Source organism: Ixodes scapularis, unplaced genomic scaffold (genome assembly GCF_016920785.2).
Source record: "Ixodes scapularis isolate PalLabHiFi unplaced genomic scaffold, ASM1692078v2 PGA_scaffold2__306_contigs__length_199485367, whole genome shotgun sequence".
Lineage (NCBI taxonomy): Eukaryota > Metazoa > Arthropoda > Arachnida > Ixodida > Ixodidae > Ixodes > Ixodes scapularis.
This window is the reverse complement of record NW_024609857.1, coordinates 54,758,800-54,779,310: the sequence shown is the minus strand read 5'-3', so window position 1 is coordinate 54,779,310 and position 20,511 is coordinate 54,758,800. Positions and strand designations below refer to the sequence as shown.

At 45.9% G+C, this 20,511-nt stretch overlaps 1 protein-coding gene and 1 pseudogene across 1 annotated transcript in view; both read left to right on the top strand.

The window, feature by feature from the left end:
• The window catches only part of LOC121836488, a 93,639-nt pseudogene extending 83,967 nt beyond the window's left edge, over window positions 1-9,672 (top strand).
• Window positions 1-20,511, top strand: part of LOC120847847 — a 120,282-nt gene that overhangs the window by 73,393 nt on the left and 26,378 nt on the right. The gene's annotated exons all lie outside the window — the stretch shown is intronic.

Here is a 20,511-nt window from a genome sequence, read left to right as displayed (position 1 = left end):
TACACGCTGTCGGTGAGAAAATTAGGCAGTGGAGTGCGACTACTAGCCTGGGGTCTTGAAAGTGTCTCACGGAGTAGAAGTCACACACGACCACACGCCAATACTCTGCTTATAGAGATAGGAACGGGCGGGGGTGGGGATTGAACCCAGGATCCCGTGGTTCTGTAGCGCGAGCGATAGCTCTATGTGCTCCGAGCCGTGGTGCGTTAAAGGGATACTGAACCAAAGAATTTAATGCCCATAATAAGTGTCGCACGTTCTTTCCACGAGCCAGCAGCCTCCGGTGTGCGCAAGCACACGCAACGAAAATGACGTCATACACCTCCATTCGCGGTTAAGATGACAGTGAAATGTATGGGCTTTGGGCCAAAGGAGAATAAAGACAGGCTTTTCATCGCTACAAGTGAAAGCTAGGTGCTTGTTAGACCAATTAATCGCTTACCTTTTACACCGGACACCACTGTGTAGATGAAAAACTCGTCTTTATTCTCTTTTGGCCCGAAGCCCCATACATTTCACGGTCATCTTAACCGCGAGTGGGTCTTTGACGTCATTTTCGTTGCGTGTGCTCGCGCACACCGGCGGTTGCTGGTTCGTGGAAAGAGCGTGCGCCACTTATTACGGACACTAAATTCCTTGGTTCAGTATCCCTTTAACACACCTGGCCACCGTAACTCGGCTACCATTCTTCCTTTTTTATTCTTTCCTCTCTTTATTGCCGGTTTCTGACATCAACATACAAGAATAATGTAATAACGAAACGGCCCTTCGTAGTGTTGGGAACGAGCGGTTGTCCGGGACTTGGTGTACAGCAGGGAGCCGAGCCAGGGAAGGACCTCATCAGGACGCAAAAATCGGGAAGGACCAGGGAGCAGAAGGGGTGCCACGTTTAACTCTGTTTATTTACATATTAACAGGTTCAACTTGAAAGCACTTGAGAACACACGCTAGAAGAAGCTTTCCCCATATCTCTAGTAGGGAATCCCCATGGTCAATGCCTCGACCAAAACGGCGGGGCCATTGTTCCTAACGTCCAGGCACGACCCTCCCCTCTCCCTCACACACCGCCACTCGCGCCACGCACACCGAAGGGCCGGAGGTCCTTGGTCACGGTGTCGCCGGTCAATCTCGGCGGTCAATGGCGCCGTCGAAGTCCGGATGCAGGTAGAGAGATATTTCTCATTAGTGTAGGCGTCTTGGATTTCATGCGGTAAGGAAGTAGTCCTATAAATGTTTCAAAAAAGACCGGTCGGTAATGACGTCTGGTGCTGACACTGCCATATATCGGTCAACTCGATAATCCTTCGTAAAAGGTCACGCCGTCCCATGGCGCCTCTCGCTTTGCTTCCAGGCGCAGCTAACCGGAGCCATCTGTCGACGACGATTTAGGCCGTGCACCTGTAGCGGTCGGACTAGAAGGGCGAAAATTGTTTCCTAAAGCCTTTCACAACACTAGGAAGCGACATTATAAACTCTGAATCCGTAAGTTTAAAGAGTGATTCTCCTTGTGAACTGTTTCGACGGTATGCAGCGATTGTTCTTCGCAAACAAGGACTCTACGGCCCACTTTCCCTACGCTCTTTCGGATATCTATTTTATTTCTTTTTCCGTGCATAGTGATCTGTGCTTCCTGCAGCGAGCGGAGTTTCTGATCTGTTTCAGTTACCAATTCTCCGCAAAAATCCCAGAAATCCCGAACGCGATGCGAATGCTCAAGTGCAAATAAACGCTCCACCAGATTTCACTTGAGCTCTACTATACAACGTGCCTCTCTCGTGCTACAAACTCAGGTCTAGCGTGGTGAACTGAGCTGCGCAAAATGGGTGAAACTGTGAGAGCGTACCGGCGCCCTTCGAATTTGTTTGTTCGAGCTTATGCACTTCGCGAAACGCTGCCGTGGAAGCAATAGAGCAGCGAGCTATTTGAAGTTAGTTGCAAGAGAATGAAAAATGATGAAAGCTAAAGGATAAGCCACAGTTTCAAATATGGTAGCTGGGCAGAGTCTTAGTGAGAAGATTGTTTGCTCGTTCTTTCTATTTATGTCCTCCTTTTGTGTAGCACAGACATAACGATAGAATTATCCAAGATCGCCGCGTACAATAACATTGGGCGTACCATCATCTCTTTTGCGCCCACAAGTTAATGTCTCTACTAATCTTATTTCATTACCGCGTGAATAATTAATTTTATCTTCGAACGTATAGGCCTGCATTCTGTTTGTCTTTCTATATACAGCCGTATCCGTGTTACTACTTGGGTTAGCTCGGGTTACTGCTACAAAAGTCGCACAATTTTTTTTTTTTATTTCACTCTTTTGATTACCGTTACCCTTTAACGCTTACTCTCTGGGACTTTTTTTATGGGTTAGGTTTCGGAATGTTTTATTGCACCACGTATAGCGTAGCATATTTATACTGGGACTGCAATGTCTTTAAATTTTCATCTACTATAGGCACTACGTTGTTTCATGTAAACTTTTTCTTATGCACAAGTGTGTTGCGCTTAACAAGTGTTAACCATGTGAACATATGTCATTTGAGTAAACAAGAAAACTATGTTGTGGGTCGTTGACGCTCGTGTTAATGGCAGCGTTTACGCAGAGTGCCGTACTTTCAGGCAACACATCTGAGACTAGCGAAAGGTCGTATCTCTTAGCTCGTGCTCGTCTCCTTTTCTTCATCTCCATCTTCTGCCCGTTTCTTTTTGTCGGTCTGTTCGTTGATTGAGACATCTTTGCGTATACCGCGTAAAACTTCTCACCAAACTAGCTACGCGTTTCGTTTTCGCGTGTTAACTGTCAAGTTGCCGCTGCGACTTTTTTTTCTTCTTCCTTCCCTGCTCTGCATGTAAACGCAGAAATGTCTATAGAAAAAGTAAAGGAGTAAACCCTTGTTTTAGACAGTTCATGTTAGAAAACACGCCTTTCTCAGGAAAGTTCCGCTGCCTTAATAAAAACATCAGATCGCCTTCGTTCACAGAAATACACTCCCAGAACACACGCTAAAGGCCGGTTCAGACACTTGCGTTTGAGTGCGTTTGACTGCGTTGCGTCGAGAACCGAAGGCGAGTCACCGGCACATCTGTGCTTCGTATGAAGCGTGGAATCCAATTCAAGGAATCATCTTTCCACGCGATATAAGCAGCAGGGATGTCCTGGTTTCTCGCAGCCGCAACGCAGCCAAGCGCAACTGTCTGAACCAGGCTTAAGACGTTAAACTTCGCCGACGCTCCAAGAAAGGGCAGCAACATCACGCGCTTTTGTAATTCTCGGTAAAACCCAAGCTTGCTGTTGTTGTTTTTGTTGTTGTAGTTGTTTTTTTCGCGATATGTCTTGACGTGCTGGCCGTGGCAAGCTCGCACTCGGAACTCATGCATTCTGAATGACGCCTGTTACTCACAACTTCGACGACTCCCACACAAACCAGAGAAGCGCGCTCGAACCCCGGCCGCCAAGAAGAAGCCACGAAACATCGCTTGAGTTCTTTTTGCACCGCCCGTAAAATCGGTCACGCTCGCAGGCGGACATAGCGTCCCCGACGTGTCTGGCCTGCATGTTTTATCGCTTGCGGCGCGCACACATTGCAACGTCTCTCCTAAATGAATAACCGGCCTCGCCGTGGAAATCCTCCCCGTCAATCGCCTCTTCTTGTTATTCGGTCATTCCACGCACGGTCTTCCGAAGCAGCGGCCGTGGCAGAAGCAACAGCGTAGGATGCCCTAAGTGGTTTTATTAACGCAAACACAGGGCAGGTGCGGCCGAGCATTTTCTCGAATTATGTTGGCTTTCGAGGAGATTAGGTACGCAGACAGGAAGCGTTGCCACGAAGATCGCCTGGGGCCTTCCGGTCCTACTATAGTTTTCTTTTCTTTCTTTTTTATGTTTTTATTTCGGGCCTTTCAGCCTGCTGCTTTTACGGAGGATGAGCCTCCCACTTGACATTATACTTTACGTTATTTTCTTTTAGGGCTAATGCCCGACGAGGTAAGCCCAGCTTCCCCTGACAGCATACATATTCAACTGTTCCCCTATGCTTGGACCGACGCTTTTTTTAACTTCGTCGCTCGGGGGCACACCACTGTTGCGCTATAAGAGGAGCTTTGCGCGGATGCGCGAGCGCAGGATTGCGGTACGTTAGTGCGTCGTTACCGAAAGTAACGGTTCTCACTCTTTCTTTGCGAAAGTTTGAGGCCACCTACGGCCTTTCCTTCTTGTTGTTATAGCTTGAAGCGCAGTATTTCATGCGTGAGACTTAAACGTCTCCGAGGACAACAGTGTCTTTTACGGCTGCCTTTACCGGCAGTGCCCGTCCCACGATGATACGCTTAATAGACGCACGTTTCCGAGCGGAAAGGCATTGTGCCGAATTTAGGCGAAGTGACGTCGCTATTCTTAGCTTTGCGTAATGGTAGCATGATACAGGTTGCTTCTGCAAGGCGTAGTCTGCTGAGAGGGCAAAAATCGAGTGTGCACAAATATTCGACATTCGCGCGCGGTGAGATTTACAATGCAAAATTGCGCTGACAAGACCCGCATGCATTGTGTATAGGAAGGCGGAGTACCTAGGATTATTCTGGCTCCTAGCGAGGCATGTAAAAAAAGGACGAACTATTTACTTCGACGTGAAATCCGTGGAAAGTAATTAAAAGATGTCATTTTCTATCACGTTTAAGATATATCTTTACGCGGTGCCCATTGTTTTTGGATGTTTGTTTATTTGCTTTTGTTTAAATCTCAGATCCTTCCAATACAACCTAGAAGACAAGGCCTCCGCATTACGTCATCGTTAGTAGATCCCCAACCCGCCCCTAGCGGCAGAGAGGCTGAAGCTTGACGAGAGTATGGCCGCGTCACAGCTAGGTCGCATTCACTGGTGGCCACAGCTGTGTGCGCGACTGCTGAGCGCAAGCTGATGGCGAGCTTCCAGTTCATTTGCAACGTGCACTCGAACACTCCCTCGGCCAGGAGCGCGAGCTAGCACGCGCTCCTGGCTTTGAGACGTGCATTTCTAGCGCGCGCGCTTGTTTTGCCGAAGAACTCTTCAAAGCAGCGACCTCAAGCTCTCGCGCTTGTGGCGTTGGCTGTGTTCTCTGCTTAAGAGTGAACGGAAAATAAACAGCGCCCTTAAAAATGGCGTCCAGTGCCAGCGTCCCGCATCCAGCGAAGGGCTTTGCAGCCCTTCGCACAGCAGTAAGGCCATTTTCACTCGTGCATTCGACGCTCCACGTGAACGTCTAACTTCATCGTATGCTATAGCAACAGACACTCGGCGTGAGCAGCTGTTTCATTATCTGCTACACAAACCACTGAAGCAGTCAATGGAGCAGACGATGTCGCAGACGATGTAGCAGACGATGGTGCTCATCCGGGCTCCTAGGGGGCGCTGAGGGGATCTACTAGTGATGACGTTTAGAGGAGGAAACTCGCAAGCCTTGTGTTCAGGTGGTATTGATCCTACTCGCCAATGCTCCGAGGCTTTCCTTCCATCCCAGTTCCCCCGTCTCTTGAGTCATCGGTAGGGGGTTTCTCTGATGTCCTCGCAGAAACTGCCTGCCGATGTTACACAGATGTTATGGCATACGCTGTTTGTAGGGGTATAAGGCGAGAGGGGGAGGGAGGAGGGGGAGGGAGAAGAGAAAACGTTGTTCTGGCAGAAATATTATATATTTTCTTCGAAAAAATAAGACGGTGGAACTACATTTCGTTGTTTATCTTTCGTTAAACCTTGAACATAACTCGCGCTCCTGTCCACAACGTTCCTCCCGTGCCTTACGGCACAATTTTATATTCATTTGAACCTGGGAGAGCCTTGCCTGTAGCTTACGCTCCGTCGGAATAAACTCCTGAAGGTCTGGATTGCAAGTGCTTGACTCACATTGGCCGTCCCAGCAAGACCATTTTTTTTTTTTTATCTTGGGCCGTGAAAAAGGTTTTAGTGTTCCCAGGAATTTACAGGAAACTTAAGGGAACGTATTCCGTTATCTCATATACGCATTTCGGTACACCGTATGCACGCAGCTGTCGGGGCACGCGGTAAGATACGCCTAATAGATAGCATCTCGTGTTTTGTCCGTACACAGACCGCGTGGAGCTAAGCGACCGCCACCGTCGCTTCGAGGCAGTAACACCAGGGCCGCACTGTATAGCGTATGAAACAGTCAGTGTAAACGTAAAAATGTTCGCGGAATCCCGACTTCCGTGGCAGATGATAAAAACGCGGTAACTTATTCGGAGGAGCATCTCGGACTCGCGCCTTTCTCGAGTGACGAACGAATGGGCGAAAACATTCCCTCCGTGGAACCAACGGCGCTCTCCCGTGGTACCAACAAATTTTGTACGACTCGGGGGCATTCGTTCACGCTCTCGAATTTTTAACGCTGACGTCCGATTGACGATTTTTTTTTTTTTTTTCCTAAATGCTTTCCTTTTTTGCGATCTTTTTTTTATCTCCTTTTCTTGCGGGCGGGAGTTCTTCTCTTGTCGGAGATTGTAGCGTACGTTCCAGTCGAGAGGAGGTTAGAGTGGAAGCTCAGGGACAATGAAAAAAATTCTATGCACGGTCGCGCGCGATCTGCCGCGAACATTTTTTGTTTGTTTGTTTAGTTGTTTAGAGTGAGACGCCCATTTATCCATATACGTTCATTCATTTATCTTCACTATTTGCCCGCACTTTCGGTTATGCTACCGCTCCTCCAAGGGTTCTTTGTACGCTGTTTCTCCTCAACGACTTGGGCATACGAACACAAGCAGACGGAAGCACGCGCAATTTGCATTCGCCCGGCGTGCGTTGTGATTTGGACCGCTAAATCCGGGTGCCTTCAAGTTTTGTTTTGTCGGTGGTTTTGCTAAAGAAACAGAAAAGGTTATAGCCGTACTGACAATCTTATCTTCGTGTAACAGACACCTTATTTATCTTTATTTATTTATTTTTCGTCTTCGCATCTCTTTTCCTTCGGGTATATGCGTTCGCATAGAAGACATGATATCTGATTTGTGGTTTCCAAATGGAAAAACGCGGGCTCGGAGAAAATCAAAACGAATGAGAAATCAATTTTTGGTTTGTTTGTTTATGTTACGAAAGACGGAAGATGCGTAATGGTTTCGGGAAAAAAAAAACACATTTAGAGTAAGGTCTTAGACATCTGCACGTTGCTAAGTAGAACGTGATCCCTGCTGAAGGTAGGAAAGGGGGGGGGGGGGGGTAGATTCGCATTAAGCCGAGGTCGCAACGCTAATACATCATACAAGAGACAGTCCGGAGGCCCTTTCTCTGAGGCGTTTTTCTTTCTTTTAGAGTACGCTCCTGTTCACACTGCTCACACAAAAGCCGCCTGCAGACATGTTTCACGCATGCATGTGCACGAAGCAAAGACGCTTCGAATATGCTTGTGGCGCATTCGCAGATGAGTCTGTCATCGTGTCTTATGAACAATGTATACGAACAGCGTCATTGCGGTTCTATAGGGACCTTTCGTGGATCAGAGGCGAGAGCGTCGCTAACGAGAACTTGTGCCGTCACTTGGAGCGCGGATTGAGCACGCAGCGCTCGCAGGGTCCGCAGTCCGCAGCGCGTGTACGATCTATAGACCTTTACGCAAGTGCGCCGCCATCTTGAGTTGACGTCACTTCCAGTATGGGCGAAAACATTGTTTTGCCTTTGCCACGCCAACAGAAGGCCTTTAAGATATAAGCGTAAAGGCCGGTTCACACATGCAGCGAAGCGCTGGTGTAGCGCTGCTCACGTGCCGTCAGCTACTTGCCGTCCGCCATGAGCAACAGTTTTGACGGTGCGATACAAAGCTGGTGAACGCTGCCGTCAACTCGCGCTTAGCGCGAGGTCAGCGCTATGCTTGGAGCGCTCCGCTGCATGTGTGAACAGGCCTTAAACGTCACACTTTGTCGTTTTACCTCCCCTTTATTTTTTTGCTATTTGCAGGTTGAAACGTTGGATTATTTTTTCGTCGCCCATACCGGATACGCCTATTAGGTGGCTGGAGACGAGAGTACACAGAAAAGGTCTATACGAAAAGTCCGTCTTCGTATAGACGTTTCCCCTTTTCCGCGATACGCCCGCTTCAAATAAGACGCCGCCGCTGCTGCGCATGCGCGCCGGTAAGCTTTCCTGCAGTGTTTCGTATCTCCTATCGGGCGTTCGGAAAAGTGTCGCGGGATGGCGCAAGAAGTATCTAGGAGAACTCTCTATTAGGGAGTTATAGTAATTCGCAGGTCTGGAATCGCGCGCACAGATAACCGTGTGCTTGGAGGTGAGGGTCCAAACTTCCGCTAGCAACTGCCTCGGGTATCCGGACGCTATACTAAAACTTTATATTTACGACGTTTTCACTAAATGTTTTCGCGAGGACTTATGTGGACCCGAGCACGGATAATCATGCATGGCGGTGCAAACAATAAAATATGATTAATTCGGTATCCTCATTTGCTTGTCCGGTTGTAGTCTAAAAATGCAGCTGTTGTTTTGATGTGGTATTAAAGGTGCCTGTAAAAGAGGTCCCTATAAATACGCGTTCGTTATAAAAGAGTCTCGAAACCGAAACGCTGTAACGAAAAATGAGTAAAAATTAAAATATATTTAAAAGAGCAGAAACGGTTACGTATTTTAAAGTAAAAAATGCATTAATCTTTAGATCATTTCATTCATCTGTCTTACTAGCATTTCACAACCCTTCAAACTAAAAGGTTAAAAAATAAATAAAAAAATAACGAACCTGCGCACGCACAGACTCAATATCACAAGCTGATTCGATCGCCAGAAACTTAAATCCTGTTGGCGTAAATGCGAGGCGAAATGTCCGTGAGGCGGGGGTATATCAGCTAATAATAATCGTATACTGGAAGACATTACAGTCGCGGCCTAAAAAAATGGGGGCTTGTCCGTCACTTTTCTTCTGTTTCTCCTAATATATCTTCAGGTTTCCTTCCCAGCCTCGGTGTTTAAACATCATTCGGAATATAACGTTGGATACGATACTTCTCAGACAGTGGAACGTAAGAAAGAAACACTTGTTTTAGTCATTGACGGCTGAAGAAATAACGCAGGGTGTGACTTCTTATGCTCACGCTTCTTGCCTCGCGATTGGTTCTTTGGCAGTATTATCGCTTAATGCCGCCATTTGATTGGCTGCGGAGGGACAATGAGATGGTCCGGGCCTTGCGCTTCTTACTCTCTCGGTGACTCTAGGATGTTGTACGTCCAATGTAATTTACCTTGCCCCCGCGAGATATCCGATTAATAAAAACAGAACTTAATTGATATCAAAGAATAACGTGACTTTATCCCTTTCTTCATTTAGAATTTAGATTAAACGCAAACTTGTTGCAAACCCTAATAAGTAAACGTTGTTTTTTTTTTTGTGGTAATATATCGAACAAGAGAAAAAAGAAAAATACGTTAACATTGCGAGCCATAGCAACACACTTACTGTTGTTGATATTATATACACAAAAAAACTGTCAGAAATGTTGTTTTTTTTTTGTTTTTTGTTTTGTACGTGTTTATAGATGTTTTTTAGCTCGAGCCGTTTACTGGGAGCAATTTCGTATTCCTTAAAGTATTCCGGTTCACGGGCCTCATTTTCAGGTTCACCCGCGAGAAATTAAATTTACATACAGCCGTATTCGCCGCTGCGGCGGCGTACCAAACCTGCTGCGCGTAGAACATACGCCCAGCCATACGCAGTTAAAACAAAAAAGTGCCCATCTACCGCTTCAAAATTCTACGAAGCCGTTTTGCTAAATTTATAATCTCTCCCTTGTACCGTTTCTTTGCCCCCCCAAACCAAAGACCATGTCCAGAAGCCTAGTTGAAGGTGAGAAAATGAATAAATATATGATAGAACATCCACGCGTGCGATGGCTTCCCCGTTGTATACATAATCACGATGGACCGGTCGAACTGTGCACTCCGTTTCCCTCCAAGTCCGACCGCAGCAAAAACGCGACGACCAACGCGAGGAGGTTAATCGCGCAGCCCGAAAATGTGCCTCGTCGAGGCGCTCATCGGCTCTGTACGTTTTGCTATTCATCGGCGGCACGAATCACGCACCGTGACATCGCCTCCGTCCTGCTGCACCTCGTTTTGGTGCCTGATCGATCTAGCCGGCGTCAGCGAACCCACAACCAGCGCCGTAACGATGCACTTTGTACACTGCTTGAATGGCTTCCTCGGTTCGTACGGCAGTCTGTGCTGGGACCTAAAGAAGCTGTGCAACAATTTCAGTGATTTGCTTAAATAATTTGCAAGTTGGTGTCTCGACCTTTCTAAAGCAAAGAACAAAAAAAAAAAAAAAAAAAAAAAGAAACGCTTATGTCTGCATGTCCAAGTTTTTATTTTATAAATGGACAAAGATGGAAGTTTTCGGCACCTCTCAACTCCTTCACCATCTTCCTTCCGAGTCACGTGCGATATGACGTCAATGGGGGACGCGTGGGGTTCCGGTGAAGCTCTCTCTCATGAGCTATCAGTGAGCAGCGAGAACTCACCCGCTCGCGACCACGTGTTTGCGCAGCGCGTTCAACATGGCGAAAGGAGGAAAGTCTCGTCCGGGTCCGGCCATCCCCGTCCGGCTCTGCCCCCGTCCCCCTCCGGCTTCTGGCGGCTGTTCGCGGTAGCAGATAGAGCTGACGGTTTTGTTGACCTCGGATAGATGGCGCCACTTAAAACTCTGTGTAATAAAAGTTTTTGTCGATTATAGCAGGTTTTCGACACATTTATATTTATGTTGGAACGACAAGATTTATAGTAAAATTACCTTTTATCGAGCAGGTATTCGAACAACTTCATATCTTTTTGCCCCCATTGACGTTCTCGTGGCCACCGCTCGCGGCTGCAGGTCAGGAAATATTCTAATTTTTGCCTCGTGATTACGTGGCGGAATCGGAACGTTTCGAAGGAAGGAGAAGTGTTTGCTGTCCTTTGTGACAAGATAAAGAATATAAAAAGAAGAAGATGCAAATTTTTTCAACGTTAAAATCGTTGCACAGCCCCTTAAAGGGGCTGTGTACGCGTCGTTGAAGTGTTGTGTTGAGGTAGAGTATGAATTTGCGTCGAGGTTTCTGAGGAGGCGGCTCTGGATTTAGTCTCTGTCAGGCGATGTGTTCCGTGTTAGGACTTGTGCAGCTCGTATGACCTTGACCTCGGTGAAAGGGCTGTCCAGTTTTGGATTAGGCTGGCAGTCGTAGCATGGATATTCGACGCTGGGTGCTTCCCCGGTGTATCCATTGGTCAACTTCGGCAGGATTTCCTCGTTTGTGCCCTTGAAGTTGTGCACTATCTTGAGAAGTGTATGCCTGGTGTGGTTCTTGCTCTTGGTCGGATCGAGCATGTCCTCGCCGTACAGAGCATCCCTTGGAGTTTGTTGGTCATGTGGTACCAGTTGAGTTAGGCTAGCTGCTTGGCGTATTGAAGCACTTCTTCCGTCAGCAGAGCAATCTGGATCTTGAGTTTGCGGTTGAGTCTTTGTCATTGCCACCTCTTGAGGAGGCCATGCCTGGTCTTCCAGAGGTGCAGGAGTTGATCATCAACCTCCGAGACCGTGGTCGTCAAGCTAACATGTTTGATGTATCTGTTTGCGTCTTCACAGTGGTCCCGAGCCCACAGCTCGAAGTCCCAATTACGGGGCGATGGATTTGATTTGAGTTGCATTTCTCTGAAAGCGTCCCAATCCGTTAGTTCTATACTTCTTTATGGATATTTTCTAAGGGGGGGGGGGGGGGGGGGGGCGGGGGCGGGGGCGGGTGTAGGAGAAACTTTGATTTCGACCTTAAAATAATTCCTGCCAGCGACTTCTCAGTGTTGGCCCAGTCTATTCTTCCGCGGTGAATTTAATAAGCACGAAGTCTGGGCACGTATCTCTCGTAACGCCCTTACCGGTTCTCGTGGGATGATCGGGGACGGTGAGTATTGGGCAGGAGATCTAACTATAAGGGGCGCGCTTTGTCAAACTTGTTGTCCCCACAGTCGGTTGTTTACTAACACAGCATAACAAAGAAATTGAACCTCGCCTGGCACGGTCTGGGCACGAGTGCTTCGCTTTGATCAGTGCCATATCAGTGCTTTGGTTGCACGAGGAGCGGCCATTGAATCGTCATCTTCGATTTCTCTGATCAAAAACAAACAAGAAAATTCGGTTTGTTGTCCTTATAGCTGAAGCGTACCGCTAGAAGTGTGACTGTTCGATCTCCTCCCCAATAGGAAATATTCACTGGACGCCATATTTGAGGGCGATATTCAGAGCGCGGGCTCAGAACGAGCTCACATTAGTGTGCTGCTAAGAGAAGCAATCTTGATGGTGCGGAATGCACGCGGCGAAAGAGCTGTGGAAGCTCGCCGTCAGCACGCACACAGCTGTCGCGCACACAGCTAGAACCGCCAGTGAATACTTCCTAAACACCTTTTCCCCAAGGTCGCAGCCATCTTGAATGTCGTCACTTCTGGTATGCGGTAAAACATCGTTTTGGTGTCTCCACGCCGCTGGAAGGCTTTTACAAAAAATGCGTGATTGGCCCATATTCTTGTTTTGCCTCGCCTATATTTTCTCGCATATTCCAGGTTGAAATGTTTTATTATTTTTTCGTCCCGCATACCAGGTACGGAACCCACGTGACTGAGAACGACAGGAAACAAAAAAAAAACGTGATAATTGCAAAAGGCATTGTGGAGCTTTTTTTTTTTTTTTCCTCAAGGCTTTCAGATAGTCCCATGCCGAATTTTGTGCATTGAAATCGGGTACGATGAGTTGATTTTGATTAGCGAGGCGTAGAGCGCGAGCTAACAGGCGCTCGAATACCTCGCAGCTGTTTTTTGGTTGGCTGTATATGTTGAGCACGAAAAAGCTAGGTGACTTTCTGCGTTTTCGGAGCAGCTCCAAAATTACGTGTTCCACTGAGGAGTGCTCTATTTCGTGTCGCTTTATGCCGTATTAATTTGACAAAAGCGTAGCTATTCTGGGATTGCTTCCTGTCTGTGTAATTCTCTGATATTGTGATAATGAATGTGTGTCTTCGCCAATTTCTTTTAGAGCAATTACGTCTGGTGAAGAGTATCTGCTGGCAATAAAAAGGGAGAGAGCATTCGGTTTACCGTGAAAGCTTCGACAATTTCACTGCCAGGCCCGTGTCCCTGTGCCTTACCGTCGTGTCATCTTATCGAGGATGAGGGGTGGGGATCGGGTGAGACATATGTTGTGAGGTAGCCGTAGAGTACAGAAGTTAGGAGCGACAGCGCTCTACAAAGGTGATGAGGATTGTTTTGCGATCAAGGTGAGGCAGATTGCCGCTATTTTGTTCCTGCCAATTGAAGAAGTGCGAGAGGTGTACACGTTCCCCGCAAAAAACAACAACAAAAAACAACTGTGCTGAGAAATAAAAGTAACAAAAAGAAAAGCCTGGGCATTTTGTGAAGTATTGCACACAACAGTCAGTTTGAACTGTAGTAAACAAGAAATTCATATCCTATGTGACAGAACAACAGCAAAACAGAACGTGTCCTCTGCTTTCTTAAAAGTAAACCGGGGGGATGAGGGTACTAAAATTAATTTGTTTTGTTTTTTTTAATTTTCAATCGTTGGTGCGGTTTTGTGCGGTCAATTTAATTTTCGATTTTTTTCATCTTTCGGCATTTGTTTTTTTATCTTTCGGCTTAATTTTTTTGGTGTTTCAATTTTCGGCGTTTCGATAATTCGGCATTTTAACTTTCGGTATTTTGAATGCCTCCCGCCAGGAAGGCATTCATTTGATTGGTTCTTGACGCTGTGACGCCAGCCTTAGATGCATAACTGCATTACAAACTTTGGGAAGGTGCCATCAACAAATATTTATCCTGAAGTAGAAACTCAAAATTTATGTCAGTGTCGCTCGAAAACCAACAAACTAAAAGTTGCCGATCTTGGAAAGGAATTCATTTTAAAGTTAGAATCAAATCACATCTCACAGATGGCAATTGTTACAATATAAAGTTCTAGATAAACTTCGCTTTTATATATTTTTCATTAACTGACATGCTAAGCAATAATTAAAACGCTGGACGAAAAACAAATATACCGTAGAAACTGAGTCTTTCGGGTCCGCTTTTTATTACAAAAAAATACGTGTTTTGTGCTTTCAAGTATGTTGACGACATACCCTTTACGCCGAGTTAATTTTTTGGAGAGATTTTAAACAGAAATTTTTTTAAAGAGAAAAAAGAAACCCTACGAAATTATCGTTATGACTTTTAAAGACGCCATTATGCATACTAACTTGTTAGTGCGTAAGTGGCCCAGCATCTGAGATATTTATGAATTTGGTGTTATTTTAATAGTTTATAACTTTTGATATCAAGAACAACCCACAATTTCTAATGAAAAATAACATTTTCGGAACGAGCGCTTCTTTGTAGATATAACTAAGTGGACTCGTGGGAACCTTAGAATCCTCTGACCTTATATTGTTACGTCCCAGCAGAGAGCTTAAAAAAAAAGTGCACAACGCTCAAGGCTCAAGGCATTAAAACAATTCGCTCCGGAATCGAGCATTTTTATTTAATTACACCAGTGAGAAAAAGCCAAGAACTTAAATACGTATCACATTTATGCATCACTTAAAGAAAGTAAGATAAAGAAAAACGATTATGGCATTGGGAACGAATGGGACCATTTACGGCTGAGAGGTGTGACAACATGATTATGATTCCTCTGTGGTCAGGGTCATTACTTTTTACTGCCACCGTAATTTTGATTTTCATTTCAACTGCAACTTAAGCCGGACCGCCCTCTTTGCTGCAGGTTTTATTTTTTTAGAATATTAAATAAACCAATTATTTCTGCGTTTCTTAAACAGCCCCAGTGATGAATGATGGTGCCGGCCTCGCCCCGTCTCTCTTAAACTGTTAATAGTTACGCAAACGTTGTTCTGTAAGATTCCATAATAAACGGATATGTTGGCCATCGCGAAGGTGCTTTCCTTTTGTTTTATGGTTGTATCCGACGATTGGCCGAGTCGGCAAGGGAATCAAGAGAAAGTTTATTGGGGTATGTTTTTTTTGTACAGACTGCCGGTGCTGCCGTACGCGTCAAGTCAAGCACGTCATGTAGCCACGGTGATTAGCCCTGTTAAGGCCCTGTCACACTGAGGCAACAGTTGAACAGCTATATCCGGCAACACGAGTAAAACGTGTTTCCGGCGACCCTGTCACATCGCGGCAGCAACAACAGTCGGGCAACATGTTGCCGTCACTCGGCAACCGTGTTAGCCGATTTGTTGTCCAACAATGCTGTCACACCGCGCCGATGGCGGGGCCAACACGGTGAACACACCGCCATCTTAATTGTTTACCTTCTATCGTCTGCGGCGCGGCGTCGCTGGAAATGTGACTCTACAAAGTGATAGGGCGTTCCAAGAACCGCAAATTACCACGGGACGAAATCAACCCGTGACTGTGATTCGAAAACTTGACACGGGGAGTATATTCCAACCTTTATTTGATCAAAATATTCTTCGTTCGCTGACAAAGCAGAAAGCCCTAACGGAGGAAAGTGAGATGGTTGATGTATGTTCGGGATTGACGCCACCGTATAAAGTGTTGTTTCTTCCTTTCAAGCAATTCCTATTTCTACTGTAAAATGGAGTTATCACCGGCAGTACCCCAAAGCGTGTTTTTTAGCTTGGTGTTGAGCTGAACTGTCAGTACTTAAAAACTGCGACAACGACACGATCGGCAATCGGTTAAATAAATAGTTTTCAACGCTGTCTATTTGCCCACCGCCTGCTAGGGATCACGTCATTCTCCAAAAAAACCTGGGGACTTTTTAAACAATTCAAGTGTCTAGGCTGTTTCTAAGTTCCAAGCATCAACAGTCATGATCAGAGCGGTTGTTTTAATGCTTCGATATTTTAATCTTTGCTTGCATGGATTATATTTAGTTTATGAGCGATTTATTAGACATGCCATTTTATTTCACTAGCAGTCATGCGAGCTGGTCTCTCGGCAGTTCTAATTTTAACACCAGTCTGAACGTTCACGAGTGTTGCAGTGACCATTTCGACAATCACTTTCCGTGATTACGCAGTAAAAACATTCATAAAATTATTTTAGCTGCACGCCAGCCTTAATTATCATTAAATAACGTTTTCCAAGGCTTTATTTGGGTAAGCTATTAAAAAAAGACGTTCTTGATAGGGAACTAGATCTGCCATCGAAGCTATCTTTATTGTCGGGTTGCCGGCCCGAAATTCGCTCGGCCAGCGATCGGGGCAGCACATGTTGTCCAACACAAGCTGCTGCTTTAGTTGCCGGAAGCCGTCATACCGAGGCAACATTTTCGTTATCGCCCATGTTGTGCTGCTGTTGCCGCGATGTGACAGGGTTGTCGGACAACACGGGGAGCGAGTGACAAGTTGCTGACTGTTGGACAACATGTTGTGTTGCTGCTGCCGTCGTGTTGCCTCAGTCTGACAGGGCCTGTACGATGCACCCTCGGTTTTTATAAAAAGCACTATACATATAGGTATACAAATTAGAACATTATTAGAACCACTCTTTAGTTGACTACGCTATTCGTGTGAGGTTCTGAGTGTACAACGCCAGTCGACTGAGCGGTTGAGTTTGCCAATTGGAACGTCTCGGTGACTATGGCAGCGGACCGGAAGGCTCCTGGGGAAGTTGAAGCGGAGTTTTCTCCGTTGCTTAATCTTCATCACTGGAGGCATTTCTCGCCGACGGTCCTGGTCGGAGCAGCCATCTCGTCGTCATCAGGTGCGGATGAATCCGCCGCAGATGGGCGCCATCTCCGATGAAGACGTTGTAGGATCTGGGGGCTTCCAATTCCCGCATCCCGCGGCCCTCTCTGACCACGGCTTGTCTCTCAGCCTCACCGTTTGCTATTGCTTCAGCGCTGGGAGAGGGTGGCCGTTGTTCTTCAGTTGATGAAGAGCCAGACTGCATTTTTGTTTGCGTAGATGAAGCGTACACACAAGCGAAGGGCATAACCGCAAAAACAAACAAAACAAAACGCAGTACAGACCCCTGCCACAGAAGTGCATCTTGACGATTGACAAAAATTTGACGAGCAAAGAAAAGATCTTGCTGCAGATTTAGAAAAAAAAAATAGAAACACTCGACATTATAAACGACTTATTTTTTTATTTCTTTATTTCAATACCGTCAGGGCCCATAGGGCATTACATCAAGGGAAGGTGGGGATTTAGAAATTCACGCTGAAAATATTTACACAAAAAGAATACAAAGTAAGCAATTTTATTAAAATATAATTGTTTTTGTTATGTTAATGTTAATGTTAGCAAACGTCGTTAGTTAGCGCCTCTTTAATTAGTTCATTTGATGGTATGTTTACAAGAGGTGCTGGAAGGCGGTTCGAATCAGATGACGTTCTTGGTACGAAGGAGGTTATATTTGCTCACGTTTGACAATGATGCATGCCGACTTTAAAATTATAAGCTCGTGCAGAAATGTGAGGGGTTAAAATATAATTTACATTTTATGAAGCGTTAGAATGATAAATGTTCTATAAAAGTCACAAACGAGATGTTTTACTACGCAAGGAAATGAGAGGATGAGATAAAGTGGTTTTCATAGACGAGAAAATAGCGATGCGATGATAGTTACAACATATAAAACGTCTTTTTGTCCTCGTCCCAGTCGCAATGTTTCTCAACATATAAAATCTGCGGCGCGATTTTGCAGAGCTGCGGGGTTAGTCAGCAGTGTCGTTTGGCCGGGGTTCCTGATTGACGCTGCATACTTAAGCTTTGATCGATCTGGAGTTGCGTACAAAAAACGTCTTAGTGACATAGGGGCTGAGGTAAAATTTTATTTCAGATTGCCAAGCATAAAATTGGCGTTAGCGATAATGTGATCAGGGTTTAGGTGACACGTTTCAAGTTATTTGAACACCAAGATATCTGTAAGACCTCGCACATTGCAGTTGAGTCCACAAATTGACTATGACGATGGGGGCGCGTTACGACGAGAAACCCTCATAGCTTAACATTTACTGATATTATGTCATGTGCCATAGGTTACACCAATCGGATACCACACATAGCCTTGAAAAAGTGCGGCATCCGATTCGTTAGTCACGTCACGATATATTACACAGTCATCAGCAAGCAAACGAATTGAGGATAATAGGCACATTCGCAAGTCATTTATATAAATAAGAAACAAAAAGGGGTCATAGAACGGACCCCTGGGGAAAACCAGGGGAAATAGGACTGAGGGAGGAGTTTAGTAGTAATAAAATTAGATTAATTAGTTAGAAAGCACTTAATCCAGGACAAAATGTTCAGATCTGTATGAAGTGTGCTAAGTTCAAAAGGTTTCTAAGAACCTTTAGCGAAAGCTTTGCAAACATCAAGGAAGACGCAGTCAACCTGCGACCCATGGTCAAGTATGAAAATTAGATCACTGGTGAAAGTAAGAAGTCGAGTTTCGCGGGACAGATATTTGCAAAAACTATGTTGTGAAGATGGAATAAAAATAATTGGTCTGAACGATAAATAAAATGAGAGTAAATGAAGTGCTCTTAAATTTTGCAGGACGTACTGGTTAAAGGGACACTGACAAGGTATACTTATGCTCGTCGACGTTTTTATTTGAATACCACCAATAAGAGCCCAACTACCCAGAACACAATTTGCGGCTCGAAATTCGTTTTCTTTCCGCCCAAAATCAGCCGGTCAAAAATTGGCCGTTTTCAGTCGCTCTCACTCTCTTTTTTTATGGTCACATGGCGCTCAAACTATGTATACCAAATATATTCAAAGTCGTGAATCATCTAAGGCACACATTTAATATTAAAAGATAAAATAATAGAAATCCCATTTTTGTGGCCTCCAAAAAAACTGCAAAAACGTTGATCGAAGAAAAAGAATGTTGCACAGATCAGAGTGAGTACATGTGCACGGCATTCTTAATAGGGCGACGTACCGCGGGCAGGTGACGCGATGGCGGCGCACTATGAACCAACTTTCCGACGGTTGTGGGGCCATCAGTTCGGATCTGTCGTTCGTGGTACTGGCCAATCGATCTTTAAGCGCAGAGCATCGATCGGAAGGGATATAAGTGCACACAATTGCAGGACAAACGGTACACACAACTTCGCCGTCTGCTTCAGATGCCGGACAAGTGGAGAAAAAAAATGCGGTCGGGTGTAGCCACGTGACTTCCGGCCGTCAGCTTCCGTGCTCGTGTTTCGGTTTCGAATTCCAGCAGATAAGTTTTTTTTTTTTTTTTTTTTTGCTTTATTAAAGATATACTTGACTCTGTAGCAATATATTGATTGCGCAGACTCCAGACGCCATATTAAATCGCCACATATTTTTGAGGAGCTATTTCAATTACACATGTACCAACTAGCCCACTTAGACATTTTACTGCAATTTATTTCCTCTACATTGGGCTCTTTTCTCAACCCTAGCAACCACTTGTCCTCAGGAACGTGGTACGCAAGTTTACTGGCGACGGCCACCATGCAAGGCAAGACTTTACTTATACACTATCAGAACCGGCTACTGCCCACCAGATCTGCTGGCTTTGTTTGGAGGAGCACCGCCTCCGGGAAGGCACTCTAAAGGAATTTGAAAAAAAAATACTAAGACCGGAGGCGTGGAGACAGGCGGGCAGGCATCGAGACTGCCTGAGAATCTCGTGCCACCGTTCATGCAACAAGGCTGGAGTGGCGGAGACGACCTGCGGACTTTCGGCGACTGGTTTCGCAGGTTAAGGAATTCCTGTGGGGAGAAGCTCAAAGCCACGCTGCCCAAGAAGAAAGAAAGAGATTTCTATACCCCTCAGCGGCGTTGTTTTTCGGGGTGACTCGTTACCAGAAGAGGGGACGGAACTCCTCGAACTTGGGCCCAAGTACTGCTTACAGTCTCGTATCAACCCCATCGAGAACCTGTGCCTTGCGCGCTCCCTCGCAGAGAGAGCCCCACTTGATGACCGAAGTAGGTGTATTTCAGAAGTAGTCGAAACTCTAGGATCCAAGTCAGGGATAGAGCACAGGTCATTCAAGATTGGACACGTGGTTTCCTTCTTCGAGAACCCTAATCTCAAGGTTCTCACGGCGGACAAAGAAGGCGGCTTCGTCATACTCCCGGAGGGACTTTTCGAGGAGATGTCAAGGGCAGCCATCGCCAAGAATTTCAGGCAGGTGAAAGAAGTGTCTCTCACTAAGATCGAAGGAGCAGACAAGAAATTGTGTCAAAACCTAGAATTGACCAGCTTGGCAAAGAAGGTGCAAAAGGCCAAGAAACTGAGCTTGAGTGTATTTTTCACCGCTAAGACGCACAAAGTAGGATGTCCGCTCAGAGCCACCGTGACCGAGAGAGACTCATGGCAGAGGGATGGGGGGCGGGAGGGGGGGGAGGGGGGTTACCTTAGCAGGCAGTTAGCCACCCTTGTCCTTAAAGACGTATTCTTGGTTCAGAACTTGGAGGTGATTTTACTGCATTTGTTTGAAGTGAACCAGTACTATCGTGGGGGTTTTTCAGTAGAC